Here is a 22,939-nt window from a genome sequence, read left to right on the forward strand (position 1 = left end):
CAGCGCCGGTGATCAGAAACACCAGCAGAGAGACAGACAGCGTCTCTCTCTCTCTCCCCCCCTCCTCCCCCCTCTATCTCTCTCCCCCTCCTCTCCCCCCCCTCTCTTTCTCTCTCTCGCTGAGACATCTTAAAATGAGGAATTGAACAAGCGCTTCAGTTTTTTTTTTTAATTGGATCAAGACGGGGGACACAGAGTGTCGTCAGACAGTGAGGATTCTGACGATGAAGGAAATGATCCCTCTTGTTCTGGACGAGGAACCAGAGTAGGTGGTGGATCCACCGACGTGCGCATAGATCTCCACAGTGGATTGGATCACGCACTTCTGTTTACAGCTGAGCTCCGTCCCAGCACCGAGTCCTGGAACACGGAGATGCAGACACACACTGCTCCAGCAATGGCTCCATGCACATTTCTTGTAAAGCGTGGAGGTCAGCGTTAGCTTTGGTTTCGCTTTGTTCCTCTTTCATTCATTTTGCGCTCTTGATTCGCAGGTTATTCGGTGATGGGAAAAGTCAAAAGCTCAGTTGTCGACCTTTTCTCGACAAATTGTGACTTTGTGGTTTTTTTTACCCTTCCTTCAGGAATCATCGTTCCTGTGTGACTGGGCCACTAGTTTTGAATTTACTTCATTTGAGATGGGTCACCTTCCCAAATATAATAAGAATTTTATTGATGACTTTTTGTTTTTTTAGCCGGGATCATGCATAATTATGATTGTGTTTTAATTATTGGAGAGTTTACTATTCATGTGTGTTGTCCTGATAAGCCGCAGGTAAGGGACTTTTTAAGTCTTGTTGATTCTTTTAATTTGGTTCAGTGTAACTGGTCCCACACGACTGTAGGCATACGATGGGTCTGGTCTTTTCCTGTGGTCTGTCGGTAACTGATCTGGAAGTTTGCCATTTTGGATTCTCGGATCACTTTCCTGTGGTATTTTCTGTCGATTTAGTACAGGCTGCAGTGCAACCTTGTGCCTGTGCTTGGCATTGTCGAGTTATGAACTCCTCTACTGCTGCTCAGTTTTCTGCTGCCTTTTGGCAGTTATGCGCCTCTTTTGAAGCTTCTACTTGTGATATAGGAGAGCTCATTTCTTGGTTGTATTTGTCATGTCAAACCATTTTGGATTCAGTGGCTCTGTTCAAGATTAAGTGATCCATGGCTAATTCTGACTTTTCGTAAAATGAAAGAACTGGAGGTAGCCAGGAGGAAATGTCCCTGAGCTGAGCACAGGTGGAAAAAGGACAGATAACAGGACTGACTGACTGACTGACTGACTGACTGACTGACTGACTGACTATCTATCTATCTATCTATCTACCTATCTAAGAAGGGAATATTGTGTGAATTATTATCTCCTCTTATGGTCATAACCCAAGTGTGTTGTTCAAGATTATTGACTGTATTGATATTGCACAGAATGCATGTGTGGATGCCTCCCCTGATATGTGCAATAATCTTGTGAGTTTTTTAATGGAGAAAGTTGATAATATTAGGGCTTCTATTATAGCTCCTGCTATTGACCCTTCGTCTTTGGTTTCTTGTCCTGCCATTTTTACTCAGTTTGAATCTGTGACCTTTTAATTTTTAGAGGATGTAGTAGGTTACATCAAATCTTCTGGTTCGCTTTATAATCCTGTTCCTCCATGATTTTTTAAAGAAATTTTGATGTGTATAGGGCAGCCGATGCTTGCAATTATGAATTCTGGCACGTCTTCTGGGGTGGTTCCAGCACAATTCAAACATGCAGTGAGTGGTCCAGCCTTTGCTTAAGAAACCCAGCCTTGATCGTAAGGTTTTGGCTCATTATAGGCCCAATTCTAAACTGCCTTTTAGTCTAAGGTTTTAGAGAAAATTGTTAATTGCCAATTAAGTAATTGTAGGCATGGGAATTTATTTCATTGCTATGCAGATGACTGCCAAATTTATTTCCCTGTGACACAGAAGGATGGTCAGTTGTTAAAATGCCTCTTGGCTTGCTTAAAGCATATTGAGGTTTTTATTTTGACTTTACACTTTGAATGAATGAATGAATGAATGAATGAATGAATGAATGAATGAATGAATGAATTTATCTGAAAATGTGTATAGTACACAAGACAAAACAATATCATTACTACACTAGACGCACTCAGAGAGTGCAAACCTCAGCCAAGGCCATGGGGTCACTGACGCCATAACATCTACACGCCGTGGAATCATTAAACCTAAAAAAGTCTAACAATGATGTTTGCTCAGTAGTAAAAAAAGTTTCATCTGCTGTGACTGGATAGCATGTATCCTTAGCGCTTGGCATCACAGTTTATTGCAACTTGCACCTTTCCCAGAAGCTACTGTCATCTGAGCACTGATATTGATATTGCATGTGCTTATAGACAAAAACAAATAAGAGACAAAATTCAATTTATTATTCAACTAAACTGCAAATATATGAATGTTTTAACATTTATGAAACACTTCTCTAAACAAAGCCATAGGGTCACTGACCCTAAAGAGATTCCCTCCTTGGCACAGTGATCTATTTCTTTTTGTCTCTTTCTCTAAAATTGTATATAATAATCATTAGATTATTAATATATAAACAAAAATAAATTAAAGAAATATTGCAATTTGAAAACAAATGCACCCGAACGTGATGACAGCTGGAGCTGCTTAATGCTAACTTTTAACATTGAAAATGCAATAGACATGCTAACGCGTTAGCATCGGGATCCGGATCGTGATCCGGATCACCACTAAAATTTAATCACTTGTTCCTCTTGTCATTTCCAACCACTCCACAAAATTTCATCAAAATCCGTTCAAAACTTTTTGAGTTATCCTGCTGACAAACAGACAGACAAACAAACGCGACCGAAAACATAACTTCCTTGGTGGAGGTAATAAGAAAGTACATATTCAAAAAGGAATGGGAAGAAATGAACTAATTACAAGCAACAGAGTGGTTTTCTATGTCAACAAAATGTATCCTGCTATGGTTTATTCCATGTATATGTCCATATTCCATGCAAACATTTACAGATTTCCAAATTTTTTTAAATAACACCCCTCCCTACTAATGGCTCTTTTTTGAAGACATACCAAGGGCTGTAAAGCCGTTTTGTAGTTGTTCCCCCACACTTCAGCACAGTAACTTAAATAGGGTAAGACCAGTGAACAATACAATAGATGTAATGATTTTTTGTCAAGCACATATCTTGCTTTAGTTAATACTCCGATGCTTCTTGCAAGTTTAGATTGCACATATTTGATGTATGCTTTCCAAGAAACCTTTTCATCAACCAATACTCCTAAGAACTTTGTTTCTTTAACCCACTCTATATTGCAGCCATCAAACACAACCTTTATTTCAACATTTATCTTCTTATTACCAAATATCATCATAACTGTTTTGCTTAAATTTGAAGATAGTTTGTTTTTTTTTTTGTTTTTTTTGTAATTTTTTCATTTCTGAAGCAACATTCTTCAATAAATTTTGTAAATTACCATCTGATAAAAAATATTTGTGTCTTGCTTTGAATTTCTTAAATTTTAATAAAAAGAAAACGGAGGTGGCAGTTTTTGGACCTAGCAGTCTCTGCGAGCCCTCTTCTGTTGATTTGGGACCTTTGGAAGTATATCTTAACCCTGTTATTGTTAATCTTGGTTTTAAGATGAATGGTGATCTTAAAATTGATAGTCAAATTGCAACAGTGGCAAAATCTAGTTTTTATCATTTGAGATGTCTGGCAACAGTGAAACCTTTTCTTTCCAGGCAAGACTTTAAGATGGTTATTCATGCTTTTGTTTCATGTAGTCTGGACTATGTTGGAGTAAATCAGTTGTTTCTCTCCCGTTTGGAGTTCGTTAAAAATGCTGTGGCGCAGATTCTGACAGGGCTCGAGGGAGAAAGCATATGTCTCCTGTCCTGGCCACACTTCACTGGTTGCCAGTGATTTTAGGGTTCATTTTAAAATTCTTATGTTTGTCTTTACATCTCTCCATGATTTAGCTCTGTCGTACCTCTCTGGGCTTCTTCATCCTTATCTACCTAGTCAGTCTCTCAGGTCGGCTGACCAGCTGCTCCTGGAAGTGCCAAGATAAAAAATGAAGCTCGGGGGGGGCAGCTTTTTCTGTAATTGCTCTCAAACTGTGGAATAGCTTGCCTCAGGGTGTTTGGGAGGCACCTTCATTGGTTATTTTTAAACTTCGTTTAAAAACTCATCTTTTTTCTCTGGCCTTTGACAACAACAAGACTAAACTTGATAATTGGTCATTTTAATTTAGTTTTATTTTGTTGTTCTTGTGTTTATGTTATTGTATCTTAATCTATATTATGCTTATAGTGTTCAGCACCTTGTGCCAGCGGTGGCTGTTTTAAGGTGCTTTATAAATAATGTTGGTATGGTATGGTATGGTATGGTATGGTAACGTGAAATCTTGATCCAGAATCCAGAATCCAGATCGGGATCACAGCCAAACTTCAGTGGAGTCTTCCATGCCCTAATATCTATCTGTGGTGCAAATTTGGTGAGAATCCATGAAGTAGTTTTGATGTAATCCTTCAAAGCCTATATACAGTGAAATCTAGATCCAGAATCCAGATCACCTCAAAAATTTAATGGAGTCTTCCATCACCTAATATCTATCTGTGGTGAAACTTTCATCAAAATCCGTGCAGTAGTTTTGACGTAATCCTGCTAACAGACAGACAAACAAATAAACAAATTAATAAATAAATAAACACCGATGATTTAATTACATCCTTGGTGGACGTAATAACAACAGGGTACAGCTGTAATAGGCCTGAGGCCTTTTAGCCATTCATAATTAACTAGCGTGTTGCCCGTGGGGATCCATGGGCTCTAGATTGGGTGGAAAAACAAGTGTGAAAAACAAGATCTTCATGTAGTCTGGCTGGATCTGGAGAATGCCTTTGGCTCTGTTCCCCATCAGCTAATCACCTTTGCCCTAGAATTCTTCCATATACCATCTAGCATTCGGAACCTCATTTCCAATTACTTCAGCAGCTTCACTGTTTGCTACACAACACAGGATGTAACGACAGACTGGTACCACCTAGAGAAAGGCATCGCAATGGGTTGCTCAGTCTCTCCCATCCTCTTTACAACAGCCTTTGAAATTATTCTCATCGGCGGGAGACAGATGGTACGAGGGGTGAGAGGACAGTCAGGCCAACAATTGCCAGCCCCGTGGAGCTACATGGATCTTTTGGGAAAATTTAAGATCTGGTGCTTCCAATTCACCATATACAGGTGGCTGATGTGGCCTCTCAAGATGTGTGAGATCACCACCTCCCCTGTGCAGAAGATGGACTCAAAAGCCAACAACTACATTAGGACGTGGCTGGGCTTACCGCAGAGCCTCACCAGCATTGGATTGTTTGGGAGGAATGCACTTCAACTGCCACTGAGGTCAATCCTGTTGGGCTACAAACAGGAGAAGGTGAGGTGAAGAGCTAGTGATCCCTGAGATAGTCAGGACAGACGAGGAGCTTTATCAGATTGAAGCCCTGAGCCAACGGCAGCAAGGATGCTGGACGACATGGGAGGGAGTAATTCGAAGGACCATCGGATGGGCCGATATGTGAAAGATCCCCCAAACTACGCTGAGTTTCTTCATAAGGTCCACCTATGACATCCTACCAAGCCCCAGCAACCTTTGTCTGTGATATGGCTCAGAGGAGAGCTGCCAACTCTGCAATGCCCCAAATCTGAGCCTGCAACACATCCTGTGAAGCTGTAAAACAGCACTGACCCAAGGTCGGTACAGGTGGCGTCATGATGAAAGTCCAATCCTGCAGAAGCTGGCGGAGATCCTGGAGGTTCGTACGGTGGAAACAGCCAGGGAATGCCTACCATTGACATCAAGGCAGCCAATCCATTTCATCAGAGAGGGGGGAAGGGCCTCTAGTAAAAATCTGCAGAGAACAGCACTGTCATGCAGTTGTGACTTGAGCCTGAGAGTGGACCATGATCGGCAACCAACCTTCAACCGGACATTATTCTTTGGTCTGCCACAGCTAGGGCAGTGATCTTAGCAGAGCTCACTCTCCCATGGGAGGGAGGAATGGAGGCAGCCTTTGAAAGGAAAAAGACTGTTACCTGATCTCATAACCGAGTGCAGAGAGGCTTGGTGGTCAGCTACTAGCTACGCGGTGGAAGTCAGCTGCAGGGGGTTTGTGGGAGCATTCGCCCAGTGCTTCCTGAAGAGCATGGGGATCAAAGGCCCCAAACTCAGAAAGGCCTTGAAAGATCTGGCCGAGGAAGCTGAGCAGGGAAGCTTCTGGCTTTGGCTAAGAAGGAAGGACCAGGTGTGGGGAAAGCAAGGGCCTTAGGGTCAGTTGCAGGGGACGGCAGGGACGGCTGCTCCACCACTAGGGTTGGGTATTGAGAACCGGTTCTTTTTGAGTATCGTTAAGAAATGATTTGATCCACCGATATCAATAGCCTTTTTGCTTAACGATTCCTTTATCGGTCCTTCAGAGCAGCCGTTGTTTTTGAGGGTGTTTGTCAGGAAAATGATCATTCCCCTACATTGATTACAGACCCTGTAGCAGCTCTGTAATCAACCGTTTCTGCCGTGTGACACCACTTTGGAACGTGAACAAATGAAGCAATGCTTCGATCCACTAGCTCGTTGGTTCTTTGATTCACTGCTCTTCAGAAATGGCAAGTCTGCTTCTTAACCCCTCTCAAAGCCATTAAAATATTGTGAGTCACTTTTGTGTCACTAACTGGGACTCATGTCTTGTTGCAGTCAAGAAATGAGAAACGTCCTCCATTCCGTTGACACAGCTCCAAACGCTGCGCGGCTCTCTGCTGAGACAGAGTCCGCTCGGAATTAATAACTTCAAAATGAATTGCGGCTTTAAATAAAATGACACCTCTTACAAACGTAATACAGACAAGAAACTACAATCGACTAAAACATTTTTTTTCCTCCCAAAATGAGATGTCCTGCATTCTTTATAAATTACATCCTGACATGCAGCACAGCCAACTGCAAGAATTCAGCTCAGATGTATGGAAAGACATTGATGCCAATAATGTCTGAAAGGAAATGCTTTCGAAAAAACTACAGATTTTGTTTATTTCTATTCATGTCCAGAGATCAAGGATCCACCATGTAGAGTTTATTATGTTCAAAGTTTAAGGATCCAGTGACCAATTTCATATTTATTTACTTTAAGACTCAATGAAATGTTGTTCAATTTCAATTCAATTTCAATTTAATCAGCTTATAAAGTGCCAAATCACAACAAAAGTCATCTCAAGGCGCCTCACATAGAACAGTTCAACATAAAAAATAAAAATCAATAAATAAAAATTAAAAAATTCAAATACATAATTAAAAACAGAAGTAAAAGAATAAAACAGATAAAAATAAAAAAAAACTATTCATAAGAAAGACAATAAAAATAGGCTTTAAGTCTTGACTTAAAAATGTCCATGGACTCCGACTGCCTCACGGTCGCAGGAAGACCATTCCACAAAGCGGGTGCACGATAAGAAAAAGCACTTTAAAGACATCAGTGTCATAAGCAAACATCTGACCCAAAGAACATACAAATGCCAAATAGGAGAGCACCCAATGCACTGCCCTGCAGGATTCCACTGCAAATTGGGCACCAGCCTGAAGGCATTCAATTTACATAAACTCTCTGTCGTCTACTTTTGAGGAACTCAGAGATCCAGATGAATATTTCTCCAGGGATACCATAGCAATACAACTTCTTCAATAATCTTTGGTGTGGAAGGGAGTCAACCACCTTCTAGAAATCAAGATATATTGCGTCAAGATTTCCTTTTTCATTCATTATGTGGGTCTGTATGTCATGGCAGTTAAGGAGCTGAGTTGAACAAGATCTGCCAACAGCAAAGCCATGTTGATGAGCTGACAGCAGATTGTTCGAAACATAATGGCATCACAGATAAGAAATTCAAGGAGTTTGCATATGGCTGCTGTAAGACTAACTGGTCTACAGTTTCCAGGACTGCTTCGATCATCCTTTTTAAATATGGGGCTACATGTCCATCTTTCATGATTGACGTACTACACCTACACGAAGTGATTTCTTAAAGAGTAAGTAGGGGTTTATCACATAGGTCTTTCAAAATTCTGTGGTAAATATTGTCTGGTCCTGCAATGTTTGAGGCATTCAAATTAAACATTTTTTTTTCTGAATGTCCTTAGCATTGAGGTCTAATTTATCAAAGATGTTGAACCCCAAAACATGAATCAGCTGCAAATCGTGAATTATCCAGAAACTGTGAATTGCAAAACGTGAATACTGAAAAATATCTCACGAAATGTGAATGCAGGGCTCGCAAAACATGAAATTCTTCACAATTTGGTGTGTGCTTGCCTGAAAAGCCAATACGGCAAAGCTACCATCTGTGAGATTATAACTACGCACCTCTCACTTTCATTGCACCACTAGGTTTTGTGCCACCCCTCGACTCACGCACGCGTTACCTTGACATTTGCACAAATTTGATCCCCGCACTGGCATGCAATCTGGCGTGCCCATGAGTAAACTAACCATATCTGTTGAAAACTTCACGTAAACTCTACATGACTGCGTCCCAGTGCACAAAGAAAATTTTGAAATGTTCAAAAGCTCTGGCATGCATTAATTTTGTAAACTAGTTGTAAGCATTCAAAGCTATTCCAAAACACTGCATGTCATTGCGCGCAGTGCATCTGAACTTGAAATTGAGATTATGACGAGCTGTTACATCTATAATAAACATAATTTTAGATACATTATCTAATTCATAAGAAGGAAAGAAAATGCACCTGCTTTACCAATCCATTACAACATCAATATTATAAATAATTACCTTTGAGACAAGATTCAAAATGCATTCTCCACCACACGACTTGCACAAATGTCAGCTGTAGATAATTTCTCTTTGATTCTGGGAGTGATGAGAGAATGGTTTCATTAGCCAAGTTCTGAGAGTTATATCGGCTACAAAATGACTATTTTAGTATATAGCGTGGTGTCAAACGGGACAAAGCGGGATGCATTGGCACAATGAATGGCAAGGTAATGCGGGGAATCACGTTCCCTATTAGTGGGTGAACAATCCAGCGCTTGGTGAATTCTGCTTCATGATAGGAAGAGTCAACATCAAAGGATCAAAAACTGATGATGCAACAAAATTACTAATGGTTTGCATAAATTGTCATTAAAGGTTTGCAAATAATTCACAATTTGCAGCAACTTCACATTTTGGGGGTCCACAGAAGATATTCTTAAAAAGTTGACCCTGGAAAGCTGGTACTGATGAGCATTCCTCTGTGGTAAACACTCACAAAAAAGTATAGTGTGTCAGCTTTGTCACTGCAACATGCTGAAAAATGTAATAGTCTCTCAGACATTTCACGAACACAGTTGCTGGGTGATTTTCATTGTCTGGGGTCTACATGAGTTGCCAACCAATTTATGGGTAGTTGGAATCACCCATGATAAAGAAGCCTTGGATTGGACTAGTTTTGAAGTTTGAGTTTTAATAACTTTTAATCCCAGGGTGGGCCCTTCATTTTGAAAACCTGTCTATGAGTCTAGTCTAGTCAAGGTGCTTCCCACAAGTAAGGTCTAACCTTGCCAACCCCCAGAACCCTGATCCTGATGTCCAACATCCTAACAGGAGCATGAATCCTATACAGCTGCTCAAAATAAGTGGTAATGGGACAGCACAACAGTCACAGATGTGGAATCACTTGCTCTGACTGTGGTGGAATTATGGCACGTGGCTGTGCTTGCTTTCTAAATCAATAGTGGACCAATTTCACAATTTTTGACACGAGTGAAATGATGCAACCAAAAACATCTAAAAATAGAGCCCAGTTGAAAATCCCAGAGTTCCCTTTAACAAACCAGAGGAAATGGACTCATTAATTTATCTATCTATTCATTCACTCACCAAATTTTACAAGGCACATGCTTTGACTTTTTCCAAAGCCTAGGAATATGTGTTTTTTTATTACCTTTACTGTAGCCTACAATTTCATTATACACAGTATCAGTTTGCATCACTTTGTTATTAAATAAAACTGAAAGCATTAGAAAACATGACAGTTATTCAATTATCAATGTTGATACAAACAGCGTTTAACAAAAAAAAAGCCACAATCTGCATTTGGTTGCAGATTTGTGGTTGCCAGGACTCATGCCTGTCACTCTGCACCATCCAGATGACAACATTGCTGGAGAAGAGTTTCACCATATGTTGAAAAATTTTTCTAATTTTCAATTGTTTGTCACAGCTGTTTAAAAGCCATGAGAAAAGTAGCGTGTCAGACTGACATGATAATTATTTTTCACCACACCCTCCAATGAATATTCAACTTCAGGCAACATGTTTGCATGTAGCTCAGCTGTGAATGTATGAACCATAACAGCACATGCATAAGGATACTCCCACAAAAGCCAATCGCATGACCACAACATACATTGCATTAGCTGAAGCTCTTACAGCATTAAAATAGGGCCCGATATATGTTTGGCTGTCTGGGTGACAGACTCAGGATACCAGCACTTCATGTTTAGTCAACAACACCAAATTAGAAAAAGTTGGAACAGTGTACAAAATGCAAGATAAACAAACAACAGTGATTCTCACATTTATCTTGACTTCTATTTCATGGCTGACAGTATGAACCCAATATATTTCATATTTTGTGTGGTTCACTTTAACTTGTTAATATACAGCCATTCTTGCATTTCAGCCCTGCAACACATTCCAAAAAAAAGTTGGGACTCGAAAGCCCCCGTCATGCATAGCAAGAATGTGCCTGAAGCATGCCCGACATGCCAAATATTGCCATGATCCAATGCAGTCCGGAGGAAAAGAGGAGTGGCCAGCTCTGTCAGAACACATCTGGAGTACCTCCTCCACACCTGCACGATGGTATCCAAAGCGCATGTAGACACAACAGGTGGATGATACAGACTGATGTCAGCCTGCCATAAAAGGCGCTGCAGACTGCCCGATCTCGAAATGTCTGGATGGCAGACCGGAGCGGATTTGCTCCAAAGTTTTCTGGCAGTTGGCCATGCTGTCCCTCAGACAGAGCCTTTGCAGGGAACTTTCTTTTTTTTTTTTTTTTTGCTGACTTCAGCAGCACAATGCAACTTTGGACACCGCGATGGTTGGATTATCACACTGAATTATTTTTTTATTTTGGTTGAGAGGATTCTACAACCTCAGTTCCAATGAAGTTGGGACGTTGTGTAAAATGTAAATAAAAACAGAATACAATGATCTGCAAATCCTCTTCAACCTATATTCAATTGAATACACCATGAAGAATGTTCAAACTGATAAACTTCGAGATGTGCGGTCTTGTCGAATTTTGCGCCTCGCAGCATAAAGCGACAGTTACATGGGTCGGGATGACCTAACCCCGCCGAGTTGTGCTCCCTGTCAAGCTTCACTTTCACTTTCATGCACTGAAGGATTCTTCACCAAGTTAGCTTATATTAACAGGCAAATAAATGTATAAATTGTTCATCCAAACACAGTAATGTGTAAAATGTACTCACTAGTAAAAGATAAGTATTCTTAACCTGGAGCCAATTTTTCATTGTTGTGATAATCGTTCATCACAATAATCCTCATTTATTTGTGCCTCAATGTCTTTTAGACTTTATTGGACAGAGAAATTATTCTAATTAAAGTTCAATTGATATTGGCCCATAGGAAAAACTTGTACAATAAAAATATTAGCTTTAGCCTCCAATAAAATGTTCTACATTTTAAAGCCCTTTTAAACTTGTACAATGTTTCTTAATTATTGTGATATTATCATTAATTTCAATTATGATGGCCAAGATAATCTTGACAGAAAAAATGTATATCCTCCCATGCTTACTATACAGATTGTTAAATTACAGTGTGCACTTCTCAAAACTGCACGCATGCGCAGCTGCACAGTGGCTGGCCTCTCGACAGGAATGACATCTCGTCAGGACACCGGCATCACAGCCAGGAGTGCACACACACCAGACATTAACAGGGAACGCACACACTGACATCACCCATACCTCATACAGACACAATAAGGATCGTACACACACATACACACACATGCACACACATGCACACGACTAGACCCACAATTGCAGACACAAGAAGGAACACACACACATACATACCAAGACACAATGCCATACGAGAGACAAATATGACAGATAAAAAGGAAAAAAAATGCACAGACAAAAGGCTCAGACAGGACAACCGGGAACGCTCACAACAGACAATGTCTTTAAAACAAACAGATCAATCATAAAACTGCATTGCTATGGGTAATTTATTCTGATTAAAGTGAAATAAGTTAATAATCCTCAAAATTAAGGTAACAATTTACCAGTTATACAGTGTCATGATGAAGGGGTATAGAGGAGGATTTTCTTAAGAAGACCTGAAGGTTCAGCCACAATTTGCCAGAAGGTACATCTGAGATGTAAGCCAAGATTTGATGTTTTGATGAAATAAAATCCTCCTCTATACAATGGGGGAAATACGTATTTGATGCACTGTAAATGTTGCAGGTTTTCCCACCTACAAAGAATGGAGAGGTCTGTAATTTTTATCGTAGGTACACTTCAACTGTGAGAGACAGAATCTAAAAAAAAAAATCCAGAAAATTATATTGTATGATTTTTAAATAATTAATTTGTATTTTATTGCATGAAATAAGTACAACCCCAATTCCAATGAAGTTGGGACATTGCGTAAAATGTAAATAAAAACAGATACAATGATTTTTCTCTTTAACCTATATTCAATTGAATAAACCACAAAACCAATATATTTAATGTTCAAACTAATAAACTTTATTGTTTTTGTGCAAATATTTGCTCATTTTGAAATGGATACCTGCAACAAGTTTCAAAAAAGCTGGGACAGTGGTATGTTTACCACTGTGTTACAGCTCCTTTCCTTCTAACAACACTCAATAAGCGTTTGGGAACTGAGGACACTAATTGTTGAAGCTTTGTAGATGGAATTCTTTCCCATTTTTGCATGATGTGCAACTTCAGTTGTTCAACAGTCCATGGTCTCCATTGTCATATTTTGCGCTTCATAATGCGTCATGCATTTTCAATGGGCAACAGGTCTGGACTGCAGGCAGGCCAGTCTAGTACCTGCACTATTTTACTACAAAGCCACGCTGTTATATGCAGAATGTGGCTCGGCATTGTCTTGCTGAAATAAGCAGGGACGTCCCTGAAAAAGACGTTGCTTGGATGGCAGCATGTGTTGCTCTAAAGCCTGGATGAACCTTTCAGCATTGATGATGCCATCACAGATGTGTAAGTTGCCCATGCCATGGGCACTAACACACCCCCATACCATCACAGATGCCGGCTTTTGAACTTTGCACTGGTAACAATCTGGATGGTCTTCTTCCTCTTTTGTCCAGAGGACACGACGTCCATGATTTCCAAAAACAATCTGAAATATGGACTCATCAGACCACAGCACACTTTTCCACTTTGCGTCTGTCCATTTCAAATGAGCTCAGGCCCAGAGAAGGCGGCAGCGTTTCTGGATGTTGTTGATGTATGGCTTTCGCTTTGCATGGTAGAGTTTTTACTTGCACTTGTAGATGTGTTCCTGAGACCACGTGGTAAGATCCTTTACACAATGATGTCGGTTTTTAATGCAGTGCCGCCTGAGGGATCGAAGGTCACAGGCATTCAATGTTGGTTTTCGGCCTTGCCGCTTACGTGTAGAAAGTTCTCCAGATTCTCTGAATCTTCTGATTATATTATGGACTGTAGATGATTCTTCTTCTTTGCCTTTCGGCTGTTCCCGTTAGGGGTCGCCACAGCAGATCAATCGTTTCCATCTCACCCTGTCCTCTGTATCTTCCTCTGTCACACCAACCACCTGCATGTCCATACGATACCACAACTCTTCTCTTGGCACCCTATCATAAGCTTTTTCTAAGTCCACAAACACACAATGTAACTCTTTCTGTCCTTCTCTGTACTTTTCCAACAGTATTCTCAGAGCAAACATTGCATCTGTAGTGCTCTTTCTCGGCATGAAACCATATTGCTGCTCACAGATCTTCACCTGTTTTCTAAGCCTAGCTTCTACTACTCTTTCCCATAACTTCATGCTGTGGCTGATCAGCTTCATGCCTCTGTAGTTACTGCAGCTCTGCACATCACCCTTGTTCTTGAAAATAGGAACCAGCACACTTCGTCTCCACTCCTCAGGCATCCTCTCACTTTCCAAGATTTTATTAAACAATCTGGTTAGAAACTCTACTGCCATCTCTCCTAGACATTTCCATGCCTCCATTGGAATGTCATCTGGACCAACTGCCTTTCCACTCTTCATCCTCTTCATAGCAGCCCTCACTTCTTCCTTGCTAATCTCTTGTACTTCCTGATTTACTCTCACCACATCATCCAGCCTTTTCTCTCGCTCATTTTCTTTATTCATCAGCTCTTCAAAATATTCCCTCCACCTTCTCAGCACACACTCCTCACTTGTCAGCACATTACCATGTACATCTTTTACCACCCTAACCTGCTGCACATCTTTTCCAGCTCTGTCCCTTTGTCTGGCCAATCGGTACAAGTCCTTTTCTCCTTCCTTACTATTCAACTTCTTGTACAGCTCGCAATATGCCTTTTCCTTTGCTTTTGCCACTTCTCTTTTCGCCTTACGCTGCATCTCCTTGTACTCCTGTCTACTTTCTTCATCTCTCCGACTATCCCAAAACTTTTTCGCCAACCTCTTTCTCCTTATGCTTTCCTGGACCTCTTCATTCCACCACCAAGTCTCCTTGTCTTCCTTCCACTGTCCAGATATCATACCCAGTACTGCTCTAGCTGTCTCCCTCACCACATCTGCAGTACTTTTCCAGTTGTCCAAAATTGCTTCCCCTCCAACCAGTGCTTCTCTCACCTGCTCGCTAAATTTCACACACAACAGTCTTCCTCCTTCAGCTTCCACCATCTGATCCTTTGTTGAGCTCTCACTCTCTTCTTCTTCTTTACCTCTAAAGTCATCCTACAAACAACCATCCTATGCTGCCTAGTGACACTCTCTCCTGCTACCACCTTACAGTCTGAGATTTCTTTGAGCTTGCATCTCCTATAAAGAATGTAGTCCACCTGTGTGCACCTTCCTCCACTCTTATGTTACCCTGTGCTCCTCCCTTTTCTTAAAGTAGGTACTCACCACAGCCATTTCCATCCTTTTTGCAAAATCAACTACCATCTGTCCTTCCCCATTCCTATCCTTGATACCATATCTACCCATTACTTCCTCATCACCTCTGTTCCCTTCACCAACATGCCCACTGAAGTCTGCTCCTATCACCACTCTTTCATGCTTGGGCACACTCTCCACCACCTCATCTAACACACTCCAGAAATCTTCTTTCTCCTTCATCTCACAACCTACCTGTGGGGCATATGCACTGATGATATTCATCATCACACCTTCAATTTCCAACTTCACACTCATCACCCTGTCAGACACTCACTTAACCTCCAACAGACTTTTAACATACTCTTCCTTTAAAATGACCCCAACACCATTTCTCTTCCTGTCCTCACCATGGTACAACAACTTGTACCCACAGCCGATGCTCCTGCTCTTACTTCCCTTCCACTTGGTCTCTTGCACACACAATATGTCTACCTTTCTCCTCTCCATCATATCAGCCAGCTCTCTCCCTTTACCAGTCATACTACCAACATTCAAAGTCCCCACTCTCATTTCCACCCTTCTAGTTTTCTTCTTCTCCCGCTGTTCGTGGCAACGTTTTCCTCCTCTTCTTTGTCGTCTTCGCCCAGCAGTAGCCCAAATTATGGACTGTAGATGATGGAATCCCTAAATTCCTTGCAACTGAACACTGAGAAACATTGTTCTTAAACTGTTGGACTATTTTTTCAAGCAGTTGTTCACGAAGTGGTGATCCTTGTCCCATCTTTGCTTGTGAACAGCTAAGTCTTTTGGGGATGCTCCTTTCATACCCAATCATGACGCTCACCTGTTTCCAATTAACTTGTTCACCTGTGGAATATTTCAAACAGGTGTTCTTTGAACATTCATCAACTTTCCCAGTCTTTTGTTGCCCCGTCCCAGCTTTTTTGAAATGTGTTGCAGGCATCCATTTCAAAATGAGCAAATATTTGCACAAAAACAAAAAAAGTCTATCAGTTTGAACATTAAATATCAAATATAGGTTGAAGAGGATTTGCAAATCGTATTCTGTTTTTACTTACATTTCACACAATGTCCCAACTTCATTGGAATTGGGGTTGTAACCACATGCTGCTGTCCTGGTTTCATGTCCACGTGCACCCTGTGAAACACTTCTGGACCGCTGTTGGAAGTAAGATGCATGTTTATTAATGGTGTAACTGCCTGCCACAAGCTCCATGTTATAAAACACAAATTCACAAAAATAAAACACATATAGAATAAAATTTTAAAACAACACATAAAAAAGAACATAAAAATAACAGAACATGTCACCTCCCCACTAAGTGTTAAAAGCCAGTTTAAATAAATAAGTCTTTAACTTAGATTTAAAAAGTGCTAGGTCAGGAATAGTACGTAACTCAAGAGGTTGCTCATTCCACAGTCTGGGGCCAGCTACCGCGAAAGCATGATCACCCCAGCGTTTATATCTTGACCTTGGAACATCTAAGTAAAGCTGGCCAGACGCCCTTAATGTCCTACTGTAGGTGCGCAAAGTTAAAATTTCAGACAAGTAGGGAGGTGCAAGGCCATAAAAAGCTTTAAAAACAAACATTAAAATTTTAAAATCAATTCTAAAACGAACTGGAAGCCAGTGGAGTGAGTACAGGATGGGCGTAATATGCTCACGTCTAAAAGTGTTTCTTAAAAGACGAGCAGCAGCATTCTGCACCAACTGGTGACGTGCAAGAGACGACTGATTAATGCCTGAATAAAGTGCATTACAATAATCAAGTCTGGAGCTGATGAAAGCATGAATGAGATAGAAGGTGAACATTTATTACAATATGAGATCTGTCCAGCTCCGAGCCTGACGTGTTACTGCACAGCACAGAGAGGCACAGCTGCCTGGGTTATGATGGAGACAATAGTTCACATTATTTACGTTGCCCATGGGAAGGAATGGACAAATATCTGTACTGTTCAGATTTGCGGCACCAAGCGCATAGCAGCACATGGAGCTTTCAGTTTGATGGTGTTCACATTCACTGTACATAATATCATAATTATTATCATGATGAAGCGTGCCACATACATTTCAACAGTTCCTTTGGGGGGGGGGGGGGGGGGGGGGGGGGGCGTTGACGTCATTATACATGGCACGTGCTGTGCAGGTCATACCGGCAGATATGCCAGATATATCTTCAGGTTCCCTTGTATGCGCTGAAATTGTTTCGGATCCCATTTTGCTGACACTGGAATATGGAAAGTGCGGTTAGATGGTCCTCAGATAACACATAGACCGCCATCAGATAGGTGTCCCATCTCGATGGCGCTCACAGAATTATGAACATGTATGTCACACTCGGGGCCGCCAGCCAATTTTGACCAACTGTGTCGACTTCCGCACATGGCTGTCAGAATGTTTTGGAACCGAAATCCAACACCTTTTGGATGTGCGTCGATTCATAAGTCCGACGCCGCTCTGCGTGATTCTGGCTATGTGTGACAGGGGTATAAAGCATTTACTACTTTGCAATGTTTCCATTCCTTATCACAACACTTAAATGTTTAGGCCTTGAAGATGCCAAGCGATGAAATGTGTCAAGTGTTATTTTAGTCTGGACAGAATTCATGATAAGTGGCTTTATAAAGGGTTAACCAACATTTTTGAATATAAGTATTGTTTATAACGTGTTCAAATGGTCCAGTTAATGGAAAAATAGGATATTAAACTAACATTTTTATTTTTAGCTTCTAAATGGATAAGAAACATACACGCTAGATAAATGACAAATTTTAAGTAAAGCGTTTAACATTTCTATGTATTTTCCTGAATAACATCATGACAAAAATCAACTCTTAAAGTGTTGAGTAAACAAAATGAACATCTTAATTTGTCACTTCTACATGTTCTATAAGATGTTATAAGTGATGTTTGTAATTTACTGATTTAACAATGGTCGCAAAATACCGGTTATGAGGAACAAACTACTAACAAATGGTGCATGTATTCTGATGTCCAGGTTATGGTTTTAAATCATGTGCAACACATAAATGACCATTAAACCAGTTCTGATTTTATCACTGTAGAGATTTCTGTTTTCAGCGAGAGATGAATTTGGGATTTCACAGATTCAATGTCCACCTCTGGTTTAGCTGGCCACAGCAGAGACGCTTCTGCCAGGGTGGCAGCATCAGTGTGGCTCAAGGCAGCGTCGAGCCTAGTGGTCGCTGCTCCAGTGAATTTAAATTTGCGCAGATTTGTTGCCATTTACTCAATCATATACCTTCCCCGATCTTAGAAAATATTTTCAGAGCAGATTGGCTAATGCTACAATTCATAGCACACGTATTAGCTTAACATGAAAAAAGTTGATGAGCGCTCAAACAAAACACGTCTCACTCCATCACCAGCTCAACAGCGCCCCAGGTGCCTGCAACTGCACAGCGTCTTCCCACCTTAATATTTGGTCATTCTCCTCGACACCTGCGCTTGCTCCTGCCCAGACACCTCAGCCCTCCTGCCACCTTCTCTCCATTCTCTACCGGCTAAAACAGATCCTTGTCATTTGATATTTTATTAATTTATAAACAGAAAAGGAACTTACATTTAGGTGTTCCACTGCTGCTAAAGTCCAACACAAACGTGACGTGTAGTCCGGTGATGCTGTGCACTGACTTCGTACTTCCATTTAAAAAAAAGACTTTGTGTAGTTCCTCAATCCAGCCAAAAATCACATCAGCTTTTCAGCTTTTCATCTTTTCATCTGAACAGCTTTTCAAACATCCAGATGGCTTACAGCAGAGTGGATTTGTGTGTGTGTTACAAGAACTAGCACCATCAATTAGCTCAATCAAGCTGTCGTCTCGCTTGTGTCCTTGTCCCGAGTGGGCTCACACAAACGGTGGATTTGTGTGTGCATGCACATGCTGTGTGTGTGTGTGTGTGTGTGTGCGCATGCACGTGCGTGTGTCTGTAGGTGTGTGTGCAGAGTGCAATGGTACCAAACGGGCGTGCATATTTTTCAGTGGTGGGACGTTCAAATGTTATATATAACGGGAGAATCGCGTCCATTTTCCCAAAACGCTTAGGTTGACCGAATTATATAACATTTGTTACATGTAATAAGACTATGCTGTCTTTAAGTGTCATATCCACTTTAAATGCAAGGCAACACAAATGGGACGAATGATCCATGCATGTGACATACAAAGCACCAATCAAATGACAAGGATCCACTCAGCCATTGTATAATCTGTTTTATTGCCTGTTTTCTTCAGACAAGTCAGGGGATGGATACATGAACATTTTTAAGTTACTGAATATGTCTTCGACTTTATTTAGACCAATTATGAAGAAATACAACCAATAACATGTTACAAGTGTGGTGTGATGGTAGCTTTCCTCACTTGTCTCCTTCTTGCACAGTGCCTTAGTTTTTGAGAACTGTCTGCTAAACACAGATTTACCATACGGTGCCATACTGTTTGTATTTCTTCATAATTGATGTAAATAAAGACCAAGACATATTCTGGGTCTTGGAAATGTTGATGTATCCACCCCCTGACTTGTCTGAAGAAGATTGAATGTAAAAGTGATGGTTTGCATGTGTTACACTAAAGGAGGCACTTACTTATTCACACCATCATTTTGGCTTTTAGATTTTTATTTCTTTTAATTCATGATGTGGAGATTACTTTTCACTGTAAGTTTAAAGGGCAGAATTTTAGAAATTTTAATATTAGAAGCCTGAATTTTTGTTTTGTTTTTGCTGTCCTAAATAAATTTCAAACTTGTAAAGCTCAAGGGGGCAATCACTTTTTCACAGCACTATATAATCTTTACCCTGAGTGGATTAGAAAAGATCTGAAATATACTCAAACTTGTGCACCCAATTCTTGTTTTGTGAGAGTCATTAATGATGTATGCTGTACAATCATTCCACCCTGGCAAATCAACAGTTCAAGGAGATCATAAAAAGCCCAAAATTAGAATGGCACTCATGCCCACAATGAGTGCATGTAAATTCCTTAATTGGAGTAAGCCTGTAAAAAAACAAACATCCCCCCCCCAAAAAAAATACAATAAATTTTGGACTGCAACCCATCTGTGGAAGTATCATGGAACAAAAAATATATCTTTGCATGCAGTCTGTTTTTTAGAAGCTGTTTAAATGATACTGTGGAGATAAAAAGATAATCACGCCCAGAAAGTATAGCCAAATAATCTCTATCTGAACTGATGCAGTCAGATACACTCTCAACCAGGGTTGGTCAGTGGCGCTGCTGTCCTCATTTCATTTTCTTACATTTTTTGACACATTAATATTCACCATATGCCCTGTCAGGCCTATCATAGGCATGCTTCATTCTTATGCTTCTGCGGTGTGGGCAAACAGTGCATACAGCTGCGGCTGTCAGACAGCTCTTTCCCCTGTGCCTGTGTCAGAAACCAGGAATCCACAAGCAGCGCCAACCACTTTAATAAGCATCATCCCACAAAGCTCCACTTTAAATGGGAGCAACCTGCACTTTATTTCTTTTGACAACTTCTTTTGCATTGGGTGGCAACATAATGTCATGGTGGCATAATATACTGGCTGGATTACGTAAGTAATGGCAACTCACTTTCAGTGATATGAGAAACTGCAGCCATCCTAAATTTTACTGGGCATCCATGACTAAATATTATTTTTGATACACAGCAACTAAATAAAACTCAGCTAAAAAAAAAATTCTTGAAAATTTAATTGTGATATTTCAATGACTCACAGGAAAAGAACTGAAAGACTTTGGCTCAGCTGGTCAATGAATCCCACTAGTGACTGAATGTAGAAGTATTCACAAGCAAAACATTCAAACCTAAATTGTCAATCATGTACAGGTTAGAGCCTTGCATGACAGTAGTGTAATGGATCACAGCTGATCCACGATCCATTCTGACCGTCCCCATTCTGCACACTTATGAACTGCGGAATAATTGCAAAGCTTACATACACTCAACAAAAATATAAACGCAACACTTTTGGTTTTGCTCCCATTTTGTATGAGATGAACTCAAAGATCTAAAACTTTTTCCACATACACAATATCACCATTTCCCTCAAATATTGTTCACAAACCAGTCTAAATCTGTGATAGTGAGCACTTCTCCTTTGCTGAGATAATCCATTCCACCTCACAGGTGTGCCATATCAAGATGCTGATTAGACACCATGATTAGTGCACAGGTGTGCCTTAGACTGTCCACAATAAAAGGCCACTCTGAAAGGTGCAGTTTTGTTTTATTGGAAGGGATACCAGTCAGTATCTGGTGTGACCACTATTTGCCTCATACAGTGCAACACATCTCCTTCGCATAGAGTTGATCAGGTTGTCAATTGTGGCCTGTGGAATGTTGGTCCACTCCTCTTCAATGGCTGTGCGAAGTTGCTGGATACTGGCAGGAACTGGTACACGCTGTCGTATACGCCGGTCCAGAGCATCCCAAACATGCTCAATGGGTGACATGTCCGGTGAGTATGCCGGCCATGCAAGAACTGGGACATTTTCAGCTTCCAAGAATTGTGTACAGATCCTTGCAACATGGGGCCGTGCATTATCCTGCTGCAGCATGAGGTGATGTTCTTGGATGTATGGCACAACAATGGGCCTCAGGATCTCGTCACGGTATCTCTGTGCATTCAAAATGCCATCAATATGCACCTGTGTTCTTCGTCCATAACAGACGCCTGCCCATACCATAACCACACCACCACCATGGGCCACTCGATCCACAACATTGACATCAGAAAACCGCTCACCCACACGACGCCACACACGCTGTCTGCCATCTGCCCTGAACAGTGTGAACCGGGATTCATCCGTGAAGAGAACACCTCTAAACGTGCCAAACGCCAGCGAATGTGAGCATTTGCCCACTCAAGTCGGTTACGACGACAAACTGGAGTCAGTTCGAGACCCCGATGAGGACGACGAGCATGCAGATGAGCTTCCCTGAGACGGTTTCTGACAGTTTGTGCAGAAATTCTTTGGTTATGCAAACCGATTGTTTCAGCAGCTGTCCGAGTCGCTGGTCTCAGACGATCTTGGAGGTGAACATGCTGGATGTGGAGGTCCTGGGCTGGTGTGGTTACACGTGGTCTGTGGTTGTGAGGCTGGTTGGATGTACTGCCAAATTCTCTGAAACGCCTTTGGAGACGGCTTATGGTAGAGAAATGAACATTCAATACACGAGCAACAGCTCTGGTTGACATTCCTGCTGTCAGCATGCCAATTGCACGCTCCGTCAAATCTTGCGACATCTGTGGCATTGTGCTGTGTGATAAAACTGCACCTTTCAGAGTGGCCTTTTATTGTGGACAGTCTAAGGCACACCTGTGCACTAATCATGGTGTCTAATCAGCATCTTGATATGGCACACCTGTGAGGTGGGATGGATTATCTCAGCAAAGGAGAAGTGCTCACTATCACAGATTTAGACTGGTTTGTGAACAATATTTCAGGGAAATAGTGATATTGTGTATGTGGAAAAAGGTTTAGATCTTTGAGTTCATCTCATACAAAATGGGAGCAAAACCAAAAGTGTTGCATTTATATTTTTGTTGAGTGTAATTGTGTCAAATACAGATTTATTGTCAGTGAATAATTGTTAAAGTAATAACCATATAATTTTGATGCACAGTTGCAGGGAAATCAAAGTATGAGCAGAGAAAAAGCCACTGTGCAGTCATGTTCCTGGAGCCCAT

General features: G+C 41.0%; 1 protein-coding gene and 1 long non-coding RNA gene across 2 annotated transcripts in view; one reads left to right on the plus strand and one right to left on the minus strand.

Annotated features, from left to right (window-relative positions):
• Positions 1–22,939, minus strand: part of armc4 (armadillo repeat containing 4) — a 342,895-nt gene that overhangs the window by 213,159 nt on the left and 106,797 nt on the right. The window lies entirely within an intron of this gene.
• On the plus strand, positions 1,376–18,442 carry LOC117512113. The gene is made up of 3 exons (XR_004561213.1): positions 1,376–1,873; positions 8,444–8,448; positions 18,432–18,442. It is a non-coding gene; the product is annotated as an uncharacterized LOC117512113 (long non-coding RNA).

Source organism: Thalassophryne amazonica, chromosome 1 (genome assembly GCF_902500255.1).
Source record: "Thalassophryne amazonica chromosome 1, fThaAma1.1, whole genome shotgun sequence".
In the NCBI taxonomy this organism is placed as follows: Eukaryota; Metazoa; Chordata; class Actinopteri; order Batrachoidiformes; family Batrachoididae; genus Thalassophryne; species Thalassophryne amazonica.